Source organism: Lissotriton vulgaris, chromosome 3_1 (assembly GCF_964263255.1).
Source record: "Lissotriton vulgaris chromosome 3_1, aLisVul1.2, whole genome shotgun sequence".
Classification (NCBI taxonomy): domain Eukaryota; kingdom Metazoa; phylum Chordata; class Amphibia; order Caudata; family Salamandridae; genus Lissotriton; species Lissotriton vulgaris.
Window position 1 is genome coordinate 1,360,799,621 of NC_141689.1, and position 12,705 is coordinate 1,360,812,325.

At 51.8% G+C, this 12,705-nt stretch overlaps 1 protein-coding gene across 3 annotated transcripts in view; it reads right to left on the reverse strand.

Annotated features, from left to right (window-relative positions):
* The window catches only part of HOOK3 (hook microtubule tethering protein 3), a 1,217,139-nt gene that overhangs the window by 1,024,126 nt on the left and 180,308 nt on the right, over positions 1 to 12,705 (reverse strand). The gene's annotated exons all lie outside the window — the stretch shown is intronic.

Here is a 12,705-nt window from a genome sequence, read left to right on the forward strand (position 1 = left end):
ACAAGCAGGGATCACAGGGCAACAGTCACCAAAGTATTAGCCAGCCAGACCGGTTTCGGGCATCTTCCCTTCCTCAATGGCTTTCTGCTGAAAACGGCGATTCCTTGCACTTAATTTCAACTGGACCTGCCCCAGTGGGCGTGGCTGCTTGCACAGCTTTGTGGTCCTCGTAGTGCTCCGGTGTCAAACTCCAGTGAGTTCGTCTCGTTGACTTCAGCAGAGAAATGTTATGCTTTTAAACCTCTGTAGGTCGGTAAAATGTCACGCTGTTGATGCCGGTTGTTCATTACAGCATGCCTTCTGAGGCCAACCTCCCGTGAGTGATGGCACCGTTCTGGCGTCATCCGGGTCCGCTACCACGCGGCAGGCTTCTCCCGCGGCTGGGCTCCAGCCGCTTTAATACACAAACACAGTTTTTAGCCCCGGTGGAAGAAGCCACAAGGTTGGTACAGCATTCCTCCGTTTATTAAAAGGCTGCTACAAGCAGGGATCACAGGGCAACAGTCACCAAAGTATTAGCCAGCCAGACCGGTTTCGGGCATCTTCCCTTCCTCAATGGCTTTCTGCTGAAAACGGCGATTCCTTGCACTTAATTTCAACTGGACCTGCCCCAGTGGGCGTGGCTGCTTGCACAGCTTTGTGGTCCTCGTAGTGCTCCGGTGTCAAACTCCAGTGAGTTCGTCTCGTTGACTTCAGCAGAGAAATGTTATGCTTTTAAACCTCTGTAGGTCGGTAAAATGTCACGCTGTTGATGCCGGTTGTTCATTACAGCATGCCTTCTGAGGCCAACCTCCCGTGAGTGATGGCACCGTTCTGGCGTCATCCGGGTCCGCTACCACGCGGCAGGCTTCTCCCGCGGCTGGGCTCCAGCCGCTTTAATACACAAACACAGTTTTTAGCCCCGGTGGAAGAAGCCACAAGGTTGGTACAGCATTCCTCCGTTTATTAAAAGGCTGCTACAAGCAGGGATCACAGGGCAACAGTCACCAAAGTATTAGCCAGCCAGACCGGTTTCGGGCATCTTCCCTTCCTCAATGGCTTTCTGCTGAAAACGGCGATTCCTTGCACTTAATTTCAACTGGACCTGCCCCAGTGGGCGTGGCTGCTTGCACAGCTTTGTGGTCCTCGTAGTGCTCCGGTGTCAAACTCCAGTGAGTTCGTCTCGTTGACTTCAGCAGAGAAATGTTATGCTTTTAAACCTCTGTAGGTCGGTAAAATGTCACGCTGTTGATGCCGGTTGTTCATTACAGCATGCCTTCTGAGGCCAACCTCCCGTGAGTGATGGCACCGTTCTGGCGTCATCCGGGTCCGCTACCACGCGGCAGGCTTCTCCCGCGGCTGGGCTCCAGCCGCTTTAATACACAAACACAGTTTTTAGCCCCGGTGGAAGAAGCCACAAGGTTGGTACAGCATTCCTCCGTTTATTAAAAGGCTGCTACAAGCAGGGATCACAGGGCAACAGTCACCAAAGTATTAGCCAGCCAGACCGGTTTCGGGCATCTTCCCTTCCTCAATGGCTTTCTGCTGAAAACGGCGATTCCTTGCACTTAATTTCAACTGGACCTGCCCCAGTGGGCGTGGCTGCTTGCACAGCTTTGTGGTCCTCGTAGTGCTCCGGTGTCAAACTCCAGTGAGTTCGTCTCGTTGACTTCAGCAGAGAAATGTTATGCTTTTAAACCTCTGTAGGTCGGTAAAATGTCACGCTGTTGATGCCGGTTGTTCATTACAGCATGCCTTCTGAGGCCAACCTCCCGTGAGTGATGGCACCGTTCTGGCGTCATCCGGGTCCGCTACCACGCGGCAGGCTTCTCCCGCGGCTGGGCTCCAGCCGCTTTAATACACAAACACAGTTTTTAGCCCCGGTGGAAGAAGCCACAAGGTTGGTACAGCATTCCTCCGTTTATTAAAAGGCTGCTACAAGCAGGGATCACAGGGCAACAGTCACCAAAGTATTAGCCAGCCAGACCGGTTTCGGGCATCTTCCCTTCCTCAATGGCTTTCTGCTGAAAACGGCGATTCCTTGCACTTAATTTCAACTGGACCTGCCCCAGTGGGCGTGGCTGCTTGCACAGCTTTGTGGTCCTCGTAGTGCTCCGGTGTCAAACTCCAGTGAGTTCGTCTCGTTGACTTCAGCAGAGAAATGTTATGCTTTTAAACCTCTGTAGGTCGGTAAAATGTCACGCTGTTGATGCCGGTTGTTCATTACAGCATGCCTTCTGAGGCCAACCTCCCGTGAGTGATGGCACCGTTCTGGCGTCATCCGGGTCCGCTACCACGCGGCAGGCTTCTCCCGCGGCTGGGCTCCAGCCGCTTTAATACACAAACACAGTTTTTAGCCCCGGTGGAAGAAGCCACAAGGTTGGTACAGCATTCCTCCGTTTATTAAAAGGCTGCTACAAGCAGGGATCACAGGGCAACAGTCACCAAAGTATTAGCCAGCCAGACCGGTTTCGGGCATCTTCCCTTCCTCAATGGCTTTCTGCTGAAAACGGCGATTCCTTGCACTTAATTTCAACTGGACCTGCCCCAGTGGGCGTGGCTGCTTGCACAGCTTTGTGGTCCTCGTAGTGCTCCGGTGTCAAACTCCAGTGAGTTCGTCTCGTTGACTTCAGCAGAGAAATGTTATGCTTTTAAACCTCTGTAGGTCGGTAAAATGTCACGCTGTTGATGCCGGTTGTTCATTACAGCATGCCTTCTGAGGCCAACCTCCCGTGAGTGATGGCACCGTTCTGGCGTCATCCGGGTCCGCTACCACGCGGCAGGCTTCTCCCGCGGCTGGGCTCCAGCCGCTTTAATACACAAACACAGTTTTTAGCCCCGGTGGAAGAAGCCACAAGGTTGGTACAGCATTCCTCCGTTTATTAAAAGGCTGCTACAAGCAGGGATCACAGGGCAACAGTCACCAAAGTATTAGCCAGCCAGACCGGTTTCGGGCATCTTCCCTTCCTCAATGGCTTTCTGCTGAAAACGGCGATTCCTTGCACTTAATTTCAACTGGACCTGCCCCAGTGGGCGTGGCTGCTTGCACAGCTTTGTGGTCCTCGTAGTGCTCCGGTGTCAAACTCCAGTGAGTTCGTCTCGTTGACTTCAGCAGAGAAATGTTATGCTTTTAAACCTCTGTAGGTCGGTAAAATGTCACGCTGTTGATGCCGGTTGTTCATTACAGCATGCCTTCTGAGGCCAACCTCCCGTGAGTGATGGCACCGTTCTGGCGTCATCCGGGTCCGCTACCACGCGGCAGGCTTCTCCCGCGGCTGGGCTCCAGCCGCTTTAATACACAAACACAGTTTTTAGCCCCGGTGGAAGAAGCCACAAGGTTGGTACAGCATTCCTCCGTTTATTAAAAGGCTGCTACAAGCAGGGATCACAGGGCAACAGTCACCAAAGTATTAGCCAGCCAGACCGGTTTCGGGCATCTTCCCTTCCTCAATGGCTTTCTGCTGAAAACGGCGATTCCTTGCACTTAATTTCAACTGGACCTGCCCCAGTGGGCGTGGCTGCTTGCACAGCTTTGTGGTCCTCGTAGTGCTCCGGTGTCAAACTCCAGTGAGTTCGTCTCGTTGACTTCAGCAGAGAAATGTTATGCTTTTAAACCTCTGTAGGTCGGTAAAATGTCACGCTGTTGATGCCGGTTGTTCATTACAGCATGCCTTCTGAGGCCAACCTCCCGTGAGTGATGGCACCGTTCTGGCGTCATCCGGGTCCGCTACCACGCGGCAGGCTTCTCCCGCGGCTGGGCTCCAGCCGCTTTAATACACAAACACAGTTTTTAGCCCCGGTGGAAGAAGCCACAAGGTTGGTACAGCATTCCTCCGTTTATTAAAAGGCTGCTACAAGCAGGGATCACAGGGCAACAGTCACCAAAGTATTAGCCAGCCAGACCGGTTTCGGGCATCTTCCCTTCCTCAATGGCTTTCTGCTGAAAACGGCGATTCCTTGCACTTAATTTCAACTGGACCTGCCCCAGTGGGCGTGGCTGCTTGCACAGCTTTGTGGTCCTCGTAGTGCTCCGGTGTCAAACTCCAGTGAGTTCGTCTCGTTGACTTCAGCAGAGAAATGTTATGCTTTTAAACCTCTGTAGGTCGGTAAAATGTCACGCTGTTGATGCCGGTTGTTCATTACAGCATGCCTTCTGAGGCCAACCTCCCGTGAGTGATGGCACCGTTCTGGCGTCATCCGGGTCCGCTACCACGCGGCAGGCTTCTCCCGCGGCTGGGCTCCAGCCGCTTTAATACACAAACACAGTTTTTAGCCCCGGTGGAAGAAGCCACAAGGTTGGTACAGCATTCCTCCGTTTATTAAAAGGCTGCTACAAGCAGGGATCACAGGGCAACAGTCACCAAAGTATTAGCCAGCCAGACCGGTTTCGGGCATCTTCCCTTCCTCAATGGCTTTCTGCTGAAAACGGCGATTCCTTGCACTTAATTTCAACTGGACCTGCCCCAGTGGGCGTGGCTGCTTGCACAGCTTTGTGGTCCTCGTAGTGCTCCGGTGTCAAACTCCAGTGAGTTCGTCTCGTTGACTTCAGCAGAGAAATGTTATGCTTTTAAACCTCTGTAGGTCGGTAAAATGTCACGCTGTTGATGCCGGTTGTTCATTACAGCATGCCTTCTGAGGCCAACCTCCCGTGAGTGATGGCACCGTTCTGGCGTCATCCGGGTCCGCTACCACGCGGCAGGCTTCTCCCGCGGCTGGGCTCCAGCCGCTTTAATACACAAACACAGTTTTTAGCCCCGGTGGAAGAAGCCACAAGGTTGGTACAGCATTCCTCCGTTTATTAAAAGGCTGCTACAAGCAGGGATCACAGGGCAACAGTCACCAAAGTATTAGCCAGCCAGACCGGTTTCGGGCATCTTCCCTTCCTCAATGGCTTTCTGCTGAAAACGGCGATTCCTTGCACTTAATTTCAACTGGACCTGCCCCAGTGGGCGTGGCTGCTTGCACAGCTTTGTGGTCCTCGTAGTGCTCCGGTGTCAAACTCCAGTGAGTTCGTCTCGTTGACTTCAGCAGAGAAATGTTATGCTTTTAAACCTCTGTAGGTCGGTAAAATGTCACGCTGTTGATGCCGGTTGTTCATTACAGCATGCCTTCTGAGGCCAACCTCCCGTGAGTGATGGCACCGTTCTGGCGTCATCCGGGTCCGCTACCACGCGGCAGGCTTCTCCCGCGGCTGGGCTCCAGCCGCTTTAATACACAAACACAGTTTTTAGCCCCGGTGGAAGAAGCCACAAGGTTGGTACAGCATTCCTCCGTTTATTAAAAGGCTGCTACAAGCAGGGATCACAGGGCAACAGTCACCAAAGTATTAGCCAGCCAGACCGGTTTCGGGCATCTTCCCTTCCTCAATGGCTTTCTGCTGAAAACGGCGATTCCTTGCACTTAATTTCAACTGGACCTGCCCCAGTGGGCGTGGCTGCTTGCACAGCTTTGTGGTCCTCGTAGTGCTCCGGTGTCAAACTCCAGTGAGTTCGTCTCGTTGACTTCAGCAGAGAAATGTTATGCTTTTAAACCTCTGTAGGTCGGTAAAATGTCACGCTGTTGATGCCGGTTGTTCATTACAGCATGCCTTCTGAGGCCAACCTCCCGTGAGTGATGGCACCGTTCTGGCGTCATCCGGGTCCGCTACCACGCGGCAGGCTTCTCCCGCGGCTGGGCTCCAGCCGCTTTAATACACAAACACAGTTTTTAGCCCCGGTGGAAGAAGCCACAAGGTTGGTACAGCATTCCTCCGTTTATTAAAAGGCTGCTACAAGCAGGGATCACAGGGCAACAGTCACCAAAGTATTAGCCAGCCAGACCGGTTTCGGGCATCTTCCCTTCCTCAATGGCTTTCTGCTGAAAACGGCGATTCCTTGCACTTAATTTCAACTGGACCTGCCCCAGTGGGCGTGGCTGCTTGCACAGCTTTGTGGTCCTCGTAGTGCTCCGGTGTCAAACTCCAGTGAGTTCGTCTCGTTGACTTCAGCAGAGAAATGTTATGCTTTTAAACCTCTGTAGGTCGGTAAAATGTCACGCTGTTGATGCCGGTTGTTCATTACAGCATGCCTTCTGAGGCCAACCTCCCGTGAGTGATGGCACCGTTCTGGCGTCATCCGGGTCCGCAGAGAGGAGGACATTGTGCAAAGCACCAATTTGTCTGGATAGACAGAGGCAAGGCGGCTTAGATGATAAGGCCTGCTGCTCACTCACTCTACAGGCAGATTTAAATACCACAAGGAATTTGTGTCGCAGCAGCAGGGGAGGGGCAGCCTGGCTGCCAAAATGACACTACAGACTTGGAGCAGAAGGTCGAAAGCTGTCCACTCTCACCACTCAATCACCAAGAAAGAGGGTTGGGAGTGGACAGGTTTGGGTGTGGAACCCTCCCCTGCTGCTGCGACAGAAGATCCTCCCAAATGGGCAGTCTGAACGGAGGATAGATGGCTATGCTCAGAAGCTTAGCATACCAGACTCTCCGTGCCCAGTCTGGAGCCACAAAGATGACTTGAGCCCAGTAGTTCTTGATTTTCTTGAGAACTTTGGAAAGCAGTGGTATGGGTGGAAAGGCTCCCCTAAAGCCATAAAGCGTCTCCGAGCGAGAGCCACCTAGGAAACTCAACGTGCAAAACAGCTGACAATGTGCACTCTTGACAGAGGCAAACAGATCTAACCAAGGCTTTCTCCACTGCTGAAAGAGTCCTTGCACCACCTCTGCATGGAGTTGTCATTTGAGATCCTCTAGGCATAAATGACTGAATTGGACGCCATAATGAGCATGGAATCTGGGAGTGGAATTGATCTGGACAAAATCACTAATTTGCATTGTGAATTCTTTGATGTTATCAAGGGTCATTTCTACAAGAGAGCCCCACACCCCACAGGCAAGAACCATCGCCCACCAAAAATGGGGTCGTATAGTGTGATCTGTAAGAAGGCTAGAACTTCTCTGGGAACGGCTATTAAAAAGAGAGACCCTATAGCCGTCAGGAAATCAAGACGAAATTACAAGGCCAGTCTAATCACGGCTAAGAAGCAATCGGACGAACAGCACAGGCATGACCTTAAAGCGGCCAGTTCTGCTAAGGATACCAGATTATTCTGGAATATCGTCAAGTGGGGTAAGGGAGGTCTCCCCGATCCACCGTCAAACCATGTCTCTCAGAGTAGTTGGCTAGCTTATTTTGGACCCCAATATAGGTGTAGTCCGGAGGGTAAGATCAGGGAACCTGTAGCCATTACTATATTCGCTGTCCCTCCTTTTAACAACGCTGACGTAGCAGAGGCCCCGGACACAGTTCTCCGTTGAAGGCACCCGGACCTGATGGGGTCCCCGCGGATGTCTTCCTTCATGAGAAAATGCGATGGGGCAGGTATATTCTGGAGTTAGCTAATGCGGTGGCGCTAGGGCCACCTGTACCAAAGTCTTGGAAAGGGGCTGTAATAATCCCTGTGTACAAAAAAGGAGACAAGACACTCCCAGGGAATTACAGGCCATCAGCTTAATAGACACGGTACAAAAGGTGATAGGTAAAATGACTCTAGCAAAAATTACGGCCTGGGTAGAAGGAAATAACATATTGTCTCCTTATCAAGCTGGCTTTCGTAAGCTAACCAGTACCACAGACCAGATATTCCGGTTTACGTTGCTTGATTGGAAGGTAGTGCAGCTGGGGAAGGGCAGTCTGTATGCTGCTTTTATTGACCTACGAGCAGCCTTCGACCTAGTCCCCCGGTCCCTATTATGGAAAGTGTTAGCTGGGATGAGCATACCGCTGGAAATCTTATCACTAACAATGAGCCTAACACTGCCAGTAGCACGAGAAAACCACGAGAAACCCACCTGCAGAACTGTGTCTGTGCCTGCCAGGGGGACTGACGGACTATCGCAGGAGCAGAGTCCCCCCTGTGAGAAGTTGGCCTGATATGCAGTGCTCACTATTCTAGTGATCACTATGTATCATTCCAAACGACCCTTATTGATGATTGGTTGCAAGTCAACCGTAGACCAGCTATCCTAGTAGCATGGACAAGAGCAGTCTTTAGGCTGAACTCTAGAGGGCGTGTTAAGCCAGCTGTTATACCATCACATATACCCCTTGAACACCAAGTGAAAGGACACCACACAAGTTGTTATGAAAATAAAAGTGTATTTATTTAGAACACAACAACTCTGGACTCTTTATGAGGACAGGGTGCTAAGCACAATACAAAGCTCTTAGGAAAATACGCAAAGTTGCACAATTTACACAAATGCCAGAGGGGCACGAAAAACCATATACTACAAAACTGGAATGCGAAATTACTAGCAGGTAAGTACTACGCTAATAGGTTTTGGGATCGCTAGGACTTGACTACTGAACCTTCAGATTACTAGCAGGAGGCCTAGGGGGATCGGGTGCAGAGTGTGCACTCTCACGCGGGATGCGGAACAAAGTCTATGGTTGCTAGGAATTACAAAGTTAGTGTTATCGGACGAATCCGACTAGGTAGAGCTGAAACGAAAAAGGATCTGGACCCTTGGATAGTGAGGCTATGCTGGGGCACCGAAATGCCGAGGTAACCTAGCCCAGGGGCTGCGGCTGCATAGGTCTGGAAAGACGTCGGGAATCCTCGTTGCAGTCTATGGAGCCTGAAAGAAGAAGTTGCTGGCAGGCGACCAGTGAAGAGACTCGGGTGGATCCAAGCCTGGATCGAAGATGGAAGACACCTGTAAGCAGAGGGGACCAAGTTCTGAATCACTAGCCAGTGATTAGATGGGCACCAGGATGGCACCGGATGGAGTCACCTCGACCAGGTGAGTGGGCGACGCTGGGTTCTGCAGTCTCACGGACCAGGAGGCGTTGTCGGCAACCAGGATGGAGGTGCGAGCTGTCCCACGAAGGTATCTACTGTCGACGTCGCTGGACCCAGGATTGGGGCAACAAGTCTTGGCCAATGCAAGCCCACGTGGTGGATTCAAAATGGCATCTGGAGTGGACCAGGAGGGTCCGGGGTGCTCCTCTGTTGGAGGGGAGCAAGGGCCAGTCTGGAGCAACCAGACCAGCGGTGTTGATGTCGTCGTTCGTCGTCGGGAAGGCCACAAGCCAGCGGGCTAGTAGCCAGACAACGCGGTGAGCAGCAAAGAGCAGAAGGGCCCCACGCAGATCTCGTGGAGGCTGAGAGGCTGAACTTCGGTGCTGGAGCTGCTCAGGGTTGGGGCTTCTCGGACCCCAAAGCACTCACTCGAGGATCCCTCGGCGGTCGTGCTGGGCAAGCATCGTGCAGTCCTGAAGATGGCCGGTCCCTCGAGGTCTCGTCACACCCACGAATCTCAGCTGGGCTGATGATGCAGGTTGAGGTCTGAGGTGCCAGGGAAGCCGGTTCTCGTCGAGCTGGGCAGTCTTGATCCGGAGGAGAGACTTACAGCAGACCGCGATGCTTGGATGGTGCCTGCGGATGCAGGGTGACTACTCCTTAGTCACAAGGGAGAAATCTTGAGAAGAAGTCGAGAGTTCCTTTCGTAGAAAGTAGTTTCAGGATTCAAAGATTATCTAATTTGGAAGGGGGCCCGCTCCTATCTTTATACCAGGAAAAGGGGCTGGCACGAGACTAGGTCCTGCCCATGGGTGGGACCAGCAAGGGGGGTGGTTACACCCCTCTCCCATGCCGGACTTTCCCCAGCTCAGGGGCCGGTGTGCCCCTGGAACTGGTTCTAACCGGCAGATGCATAGTGAGCACCGGGGTGCCACTTGCAGTCACCTTCCTCTAAAGCCCTGCCTACCCAGGATACACAAAACCCTGTCTAGGATGGTGCTAGCACCGCCCCCGACAGGAAACCCTTTGTCCAAGCCTCCCTCGCTGGAAGGACTCCCAGCAGCAGGGGGTCAGACTTGTGTCTGTGGTGGCAGCATCCATTTTGTGATGCTGAGGCTTGAGTTAACTTTAACCGGGGTTCACAGTTACATACATGTTGTGTCCCTTTAGAAGGGTGGAATGCTAACCCCGTCGCCAGAGTTGGCGAGGGGTTAGTATTCCAATTCGTATGACCCCCTTACTCGACATGTTTTGATAAAGCGATACCAGAGTTGGCAAATAACCGCGCGGATTATAATGCACTTAAGAGTATATGGTACGCGTTATCATGGAACAGCTATTAGGACTTGGTTCGGCAAGCTGCAAACGGGCTCGGCTCATGCCAGCACACCATCTCACATGATTCCAAGCACTCTGCCTTCAGGATTGTCAAGGCCTGCCATAGGAGTGACAGATAGGAATACGGGTGTCCATTTTAGGGTTAGATATAGGTATACTATATCTAAAGCAAAGGGTGATTACACCACCTTGCCCCAGCTGTCGTGCAGCCAGTTGTGTCAGATTTAGATGGCCAGCCAGGGGCGGCATAATACATGCTGAAGCCTTGGTAGGCCCTGGGTACACCTATGCCCTGAGTTACAGGGTCTGATAAGGTGGCCCAGTACCAATTGGATATGTACCTAAGGTACATGGAATCCATTTTTACAGAGAGAGCAGTAGGCCTGGGGTCCTGATTGGCAGGGTCCCAGGCCAACTATGTCAAAAACCAGCTAAAACACAGGGCAAAAAGTTGGGGGCAACCATAGTCAGGATCTACCTTCCTACACCCCCCGCCGCCGCTTTCTTCTATCATAGCGGCCACAGAGCGGGGGGACCACAAGCCCCAGGAGTCTGAGCGGGGCGCACTTGCTGACGCGGTTACACGCGCCCGGAGGAGGATAAATCAGCTGCGCTCCCAGAGCGCTTTGGGAGCCTAACACTGCCAGTAGCACGAGAAAACCAGGAGAAACCCACCTGCAGAACTGTGTCTGTGCCTGCCAGGGGGACTGATGGACTATCGCAGAGCCCCCCCGCCGCCGCTTTCTTCTATCATAGCGGCCGCAGAGCGGGGGGACCACAAGCCCCAGGAGTCTGAGCGGGCGCACTTGCTGACGCGGTTACACGCGCCCGGAGGATAAATTAACAACACTCCCTCCGCGAAGCGGGACGCGAGCGGGACGCCGGGCTAAGTCCGGGCAAAGGGCGGGCCCTCTGTGGCCCTCAGAGGCCTGAAGAGCCTGGGCTGGGCCACACACCCTGCATCTTCTATTGGACACAAGGACACCTGAACTGTAAGCATAGGTGTTATATATGTAGTGTTCTTGTAAACTCTAAAGTGGTGTGTCTACCCGACCATTACCTGTTATTGCATGCCATTGAAAAAGTCGCCGAACTGAGGGTGATAAGACTGTGTAATTGTTTCTGTCAATATATTTAATTTTCTGAAGGGGTGTTGATATGGTTTGTCGTGAGACTAGAAGTATGACAGCAGGGGGTGTAAAAAAGTTGACAGGTACTCTGGACGACTTTATAGTTCGCACTAACTCATTAATTGATATGGGGATAGTCTTAATAGGGAGAAGGGTGTCCCAAGATTTGGCCTTAGCCAAAAGGTCTTCATTAGGCCATATTGCTCAGGCACGAACCCCCGATACTTCAACATGTATTAACACTTTAGCCCAGATTCATGTCAATGCACAAAATGAAAAAAGCCCCCAGCTGGGTCCTGGTGTCCCCCCATACCCTAACTCCTCGATTGAAGATCGACTGGGAAATAATGCTGAAGCCATGAAGGCGAACACCCAATCTGTGACCCTTGATATCGACTCGAGAGGTCAGATCGAGGGGGCGATTCCCAAACGTAAGCCTACAAAGACGACTTCCCATAAAGTTAGGAAGGCAGATACCAACCCTAACCAGACGACAATTAGGGAAGAGTCCATGGCCGCTAGAGGGGATATGGCTGTAAGAATAGAAGATATAGGGGATGACCAGCCGGTAATTGTTGGCTTATCATTGGGCCTTCCTGATGACACACTTCTAGATAATAGCTTGGATGATATCCTGAAAGTGAGTGTGGATGATGATAAACTGGGCGATACTCATCAGGAAGGAGGAGAGGCTAGCCTGACAAGTAGTAACATCTTAGAAATTTTAAAAACACTTCTCGCACCCCTAGAGGCAAGGCTACACTCCCTAGAAATCGTGCTTAAAGATATCCATAAGGATATACGTGCCCCTAGTTTTCCTCAGAATAACAAGGCCTCACATGCAACGACCACAGCACGTAAGCAACCACCAGCCATTAAAAATGCAGGCTTGGGTAAAAACACCGTGCCAAAAAATCCCTCGATAAACCCCCCAAATATTCCAAATCTAGGAGGAGTTAATGTTAGTACACCTGAACTCAATAACATACCAATCCCGGCTAAACCTAAAGACACCACCCAAGTTAAATTTAAAGACGCAGTTCCCTTGACCCCAAAGCCAGATTTAGTCCCACTAGAAAAGGCGGAGTCACGGCGAAATATTAATCTCCCTCCAGATGCCTGCCCATACGTAGTGGTCCTGACTGGGGTAACGGAACTAACACCTCCCTATGTGGAACCCTTTCAAGTGTTAAAAAATAAGGTGTGCCACTGGCTATCTAACAATCACCCCCTACCCGCAAATATCTCCAGTAACATCTTAATGGTGGAGAGAACCCCTTGGGTGGGTGGAAATAGAAAAAGAACACAAGGGGATTGCATAGTGGTAACCTTTGAAAATCCGCAGGTCGTGGAACACATTTGTAGACGGACCTCTCGCTACCATGCTAGTACAGTTACCGCCAGGCCACTCTTATTTTTATTCGCCCATGGAGCAAGTGGATAAAAGATGGAGCTGGCTAAGGGA